The following is a 6,083-nucleotide window of genomic DNA, read 5'->3' on the forward strand; positions in this document are numbered from 1 at the left end:
GGGCATTTTCAGAATGATTGTTGTCCTGTGGTTTGGAGTGTGCTGTAAAATAGAGAGACCTGAAATCTGAGTCTAGGAGAGCAGGAGGAAAGCAATTTTAATAGTTTATGCAAAAAATGATAGGAGCCTGAGCTGGGGTGATGGTGAAGGTAGTGGAAAATTTGGGCAGGATGTATGAGAGAAGAACTGCCAAAGCTTGTACCTAAGTAGATCAGAGAAACAACCAAGTTGAAAGAACTTTGCACTCATTCAACAACATTTATAAGCACTATCTATAGGCCAGCCATTTCTAGGATCCAAATAAGGAGAGTTAAATCACAGTTCTCAACTTCAAAAAGCAGGATAAAAAATGAGAACAAATCAACAAATGATTCAAATAGAGTGTGATGTGAATGACCTCACGGGGACTGTGGCAACACAGTGAAAAAGCACTGTTCAGGATGCACATTTGGTCAGGAAGGGTGCTTTATTTTGGGTTCTTCCCTAATCAAGGCCGATACAAAGATTCCAGTCCAAGTAGGATTTGAGGTCAGTAAACACATGTAGGGAAATGGGGATTTGAGACAGGGAAGAAATGAAAGCCAATAAAGCATTCATTTTCAAGCCAGTTATCAATGTGGAGACGGCAATGGCACCCCACTCTAGTCCTCTTGCCTGGAAAATCCCATGGACAGGGGAGCCTGGTAGGCTGCAGTCCATGGGGTCGCTAAGAGTCGGACACGACTGAGCAACTTCACTTTGACTTTTCACTTTCATGCATTGGAGAAGGAAATGGCAACCCACTCCAGTGTTCTTGCCTGGAGAACCCCAGGGACGGGGGAGCCTGGTGGGCTGCCGTCTATGGGGTCGCACAGAGTCGGACACGACTGAAGCGATGCAGCAGCAGCAGCAGCATCAATGTGGGTAACTGGAACTGAATTCTGCTGGGGTCTTCTTGGAGCCAGTGTAGAAAGGAAGCTATAGCGTTATTCCACCCAGGGTTGGGATTGCTGTGAGATTTATACACCAAATCCCAATGACAAATTAGAAAATCAGGTTGTTATAGTTGTCACAGAGGTGCCATAGCCTCTGCTTGAAAATTTTTTCACGTGTAAATCTTACTTTACAATAAGATTTCAGTAATAGTTAAATGTTCTTATTTCATATCATTAGGGAAGCGATTTATTAATACTCAGAATGCATTAGGACTTCCCTGGTGGCTCAGAGGTTAAAGCGTCTGCCTGGAATGCAGGAGACCAGGGTTCGATCCCTGGGTCAGGAAGATCCCCTGGAGAAGGAAATGGCAACCCACTCCAGTACTCTTGCCTGGAGAATCCCATGGAGGGAGGAGCCTGGTAGGCTATAGTCCATGGGGTCACAAAGAGTCGGACACGACTGAGCGACTTCACTTTCAAGAATGCATCAGGAACCTTCAATCCAGTGATTGCATATTGATGGAACAGAGCCTCTACTTCTCAGTTTTGAGTGTATTTATTTATTTTACTGTTTCTCAAGATACCTTCTATCTGGGGCTACACTCACTATTTTCTGCACTTCAGCATTCTCATTCTTATATAGAAATTGACTGTGGAAATAAGACAGCATATATCTGAGCTAACATTCATTTTTTGTATATCTTTTTTTCAGAGGTTCCACAAAAATCTTTTCCTTCTTTTTAGGAGGAGTTCTATATGGCAATATGACAAATAAAATTTAAACTGTATTTCTACAAAGTAATAGGAATAAAAAATCCCATGGGCTTAGAAATGGATCTTGTTTTCCACCTGAGTTGTAGACTTATTTTCCGCTTGCAGCAGCATATAAATCCTTCAGAACTTCTCTGCACAGGCGCCTCCCTTCACCTACGACTTCCCACTGCCTTACACTGTGGGCATTTCAGTGACTTATCAAACTATTAGAGGGTTAGTCCATCAGGAATCTTATCACCTGCAGTTTTTATGGACTGTTCAGTAATAAAAATAGAGAGGAGTTTGAACTCTGTGACATGGAAACCTTCAAGAAGCCATGGAATGTGCTCACTGGTATTTCTGGTATCTTTTAAATGTCAAGAGAGCAGAATTTCTCTTGTCAGTTGTCACAGCAAGGCTAACAATTAAAGCCATCTGCTCTTCATTTCACTCCCCAAGGGCATCTCTCATTTTTCACCAACTTCCTGTTGTTGACAACATAGTTCCTCCCAATTTTTCTCTGAAACCGTGAGGTCACCACCAGGCTCAGGCCATTAAGTGAACTGCTGGTTTGCCTCAGCCTCCACCATGCCCTTTGCCCGGGAGCCCCAGCCTCCAGTCACTGCCTGGGACCCTGCAGTAGAAACAGTTCGTGAAGAGCATCAACTCCTCCTCAAGCAAGGCTGATGAGGGCAATGGGCACGCTTGTGCCAGGACTACCGGGGCAGCTGACACTGCTCTGGGGGCACTTTTTTATTTAAGAAAAAAGATAGGGAGAAAGGTAAAGAGGAAACAGAGAAAGAGAGGGGGAAAGGGAAAAGAGGGAGGCGGAAGAGTTAAAGGAACAAAGGAAGGGAAGGAAGACAGAAGAAACAGAACAGAAAATGGAGGAAATGGAAGAAAGAAAGCAGGGGGGTAGGGGTTAAGAAAAGCTAGTCTGTGTTCTTTTTGAATTCAGGTTTATTACTTAATTCTGACGGGGTTAAAATACCTGTCAATCACAAATTCTATATGCCTTTATTGCAGTGTTTATCTTAAAAAGAAGGATGGTGGCAAATAAAAAAAAAACATAAAGTAGTGATATATAAAACAAGTTTATAGATTCTGTAGATTCTGTAAGAAACTTAAAGATGAACTGACTGCAGTGATTCAAACCAATAATTTTGTTGATTAATCTATTCAAGGATTTTTATTTTTTGTTGTTATTGTGAGAGCACCATGTGACAATAAGAAAAGTAATCCCAATGCTAAGAAGAAACTCGCCTTACAGTTCTGGGGATAGATTTATTTTTCTGCCTGATATCCAAGGCCATCAAATATTAAGTACTTATGAAAGTTGTGAATTCATATTGCAGTAATGGAATGAAACTTATTCATCAGCCCAATCCAGACAAAGGTAAAATTTCTAGAAATTCTGTCAGCCTGAAGATCATGGGTAAGCTAGAGAAATACACACTGGTTTTTTTTCAAGTAGAAATTTTAAAATACCTAATCAGACCTGTTAATAAGCTTTTCAGTTTTATATGTACTTTCCTAAGTGAAGCTAATGAACAAATTCTAAGGAAATAATTCTTTCTGGCTCTATAGATAGCAGAATCAAACAAGTCACTTCAGTATTTACCTAGTGTAGATAGAGTTTGGTTCATTTGGACTAGCAAATTAGTCACTTGAGAGATTCATTTACTTGTGTCCCTTAGGCACTGTTTAGTAAATTGCTGCTGTAGCTTTTCATAATGTAATACCTCATGTGAAGGACCCTGTAGTCAGCCTGTTGGCTCATTAAGAATAGAGCAGAGTAAACATTCTTCATGAAATTGTCTCTGGATATTTCTGAGTTCATAAAATGCAAAGTGCCAACACCATGTGTGAGGTTTAAATTTGTGTCAAAAAGTGTCTACACAGATTTTGAAAATACAGAACTAAAAATCACAAATTCAATAAGATTTCTGCACAGCTTTTGTTCTACCGTACCCAGAAAGGTGACAGCCTCAGAGAATGTATGCCCTAGTGACCATCATGTTGTCATTTCTTGGAATGTTTTCTTTCATAAGCTAGAACAAAATTACTAAAATTTGTTTTCTAGAGGCTTCTTTGGAACATATTAAGTAAATGACTTTCAGCTTAATAAAAAAAATATGTTTTTCCTAAACATGTCTGAAAACACACTATTGAATGAGCAATATCTTTGGGGAAACAACACTATAGTAGGCTCAGAGTCAAAATAATTAAACTACATAGCTGTTTATATCAATGTAAACATTTTTCCTATATACTGTTTCTGACCAAATAACAAAATACTGTGGCCCTTTCCCTAAGACCCAATACTAGAAGAGTCAGAAATGCAAGAAAATAAAATTCATGTTAATGACCATAAAAATAAAACCCTCTTCCCCCATAAAATAAAAGAAATTCTGGTAGGTGCCAGAAATTAGAGAGGTATAAAATGGGTTGTTTTTGTTTGTTTGTCTGTTTAGTCACTCAGTCATGTCCAACTCTTTGCAACCCCAGGCTCCTCTGTCCATGGGGATTCACCAGGCAAGAATCCTGGAGTGGGTTGCCATGCCCTCCTCAAGGGGATCTTCCCAATCCAGGGATCAAACCCTGGTCTCCTGAACATCTGCATTGCAGGCCGATTCTTTTACTACTGAGCCATGGGAGCGGGCCTTTAAATGAAGGGAAAAGATAACATACGCATGTAAATAACATACACGCACACACACACAAATGAAAGGAGCCTGGCACAGAAAATGACAAGTTGGTTTTCAACTTGTATGTAAGCTAAGACTCTATGCTCCCAGTGAAGAAGGCCTAAGTTCCATCCCTTGTCAGGAAACTAGATCCCACATGGTCAGCAAACTAGATCCCACATGCCACAACTAAGAATTTGCATGCTGCCACTAAAAGATCCCAAACACCACAGCTAAGGTCAAAGCTCCCAAATGGCGCAACTAAGACCTGCAGCAGTGAAATAAATAAAAATCTAAAACTAAATAAAGGAAAGAGACTCAGCAGAGCAATAAAATTCACTAAATCTCCTTATCTCCTGGTAAGTCCTTCCCTGTCTCTCATGTGAAGAGATCACTATACTGTCTGTCATCGTTTCCTGCATGTACAATCCAAAATCAGGTTCACTGTCCACACACTTCTGCTTTCTCTGTACAGCTGGAGAACATCAATGTGTGGATTCATGTGTTCAGAACAGGAGGCCTGCCCAGAACCTGCCGTGGTCAAAAAAAATAGGGGAAAAAAAAATAGGTAGAAAGAGAGAATGAGATAGTATAAACAGAGATAGCTGGATAAATCTGGGCCTTAATAATGTTACTAGACATAGTCTATCTGGAAAAAGGACATTCCTGAGTCTTTACACATTGAGAAACAATTGGTAACAATATATAAGAGAGCTGTATTAATGGAGAAAACCCTATCCGTGGATGCTGAAATGACAGTAAAAGGCAATGTTTGTCCTGTATAACAGATTCTTAGCAAGTTAGGACTTTAAAAGACACTTAGCAATTAATTTTCTTAACTTGCAAGTAAGTGTTCACCAACCCCCAGCAAAAATATGATATTTAAGGGTGCAACATTACAGTCATTTTTTAACTGTGTTGGTTTGACTTTGCAGATTAAATTGAGGCATATATTATGTTCCTAAGGTAGAAAACCTACATCGTAAAGGTGCCACTTCTGCTCAAATTAGCCTGTAAATTAATATAATTCCAATAAGCATCCCAGTGTGATTTTGAGAGGATGCAGCTGACTAAGAGACAGCATTATGTCAAGGGCATTTCTGATGAGTTCTAAGGTGATCTCTCTGAAACTCACTGAGAAATGTTTAACTTTGAGTTCTCATCTGTTTCAGATCACATTAGGGGCTTTATGAAAGTGTTTTAAAGGGAGATCTACCAGCCTGGAAGAATGGACTTGCCTCCTAAAAATACCTCTTCACTTGGGTGAAGAGTCTGCTGTTTGAAAAATTCCTCTCTATCATTGCAATCATTGATATAAGTAAGATAACAGTGAAGCCACATTCATGAAAATTTTACTTTCTACAGTGTAAAAGGTTGGTTTTCCTTTAATTCATTTCCAAAGAAGAAATTTTGACTGATTTCATGAAGGAACATTTATGGAAGATTCGGTTTCCTTCACACTTTGTGTTGATTTAAATGTCAGGTATATCTTTATTTCACAATAATATAAGAGAACTGAAAATGCAATCACTTTATTGACTGGCCTCAGGTCAGTTTGTTTTTTTCACACTTGTGCCCTTCAAATATGCTTGCCTGGATCTTCTTTTACCACTCCTGGACATCATATTAAGAAAACCCCACAGCTTATCTGGTCGGCCTCACATATTGGCAGAACCTCATTTTTATATATCAAGTACTCTTGATATATAAAACCTGATATAAATCAAAA

The sequence above is a fragment of the Capricornis sumatraensis genome, chromosome 17 (genome assembly GCF_032405125.1).
Source record: "Capricornis sumatraensis isolate serow.1 chromosome 17, serow.2, whole genome shotgun sequence".
Lineage (NCBI taxonomy): Eukaryota > Metazoa > Chordata > Mammalia > Artiodactyla > Bovidae > Capricornis > Capricornis sumatraensis.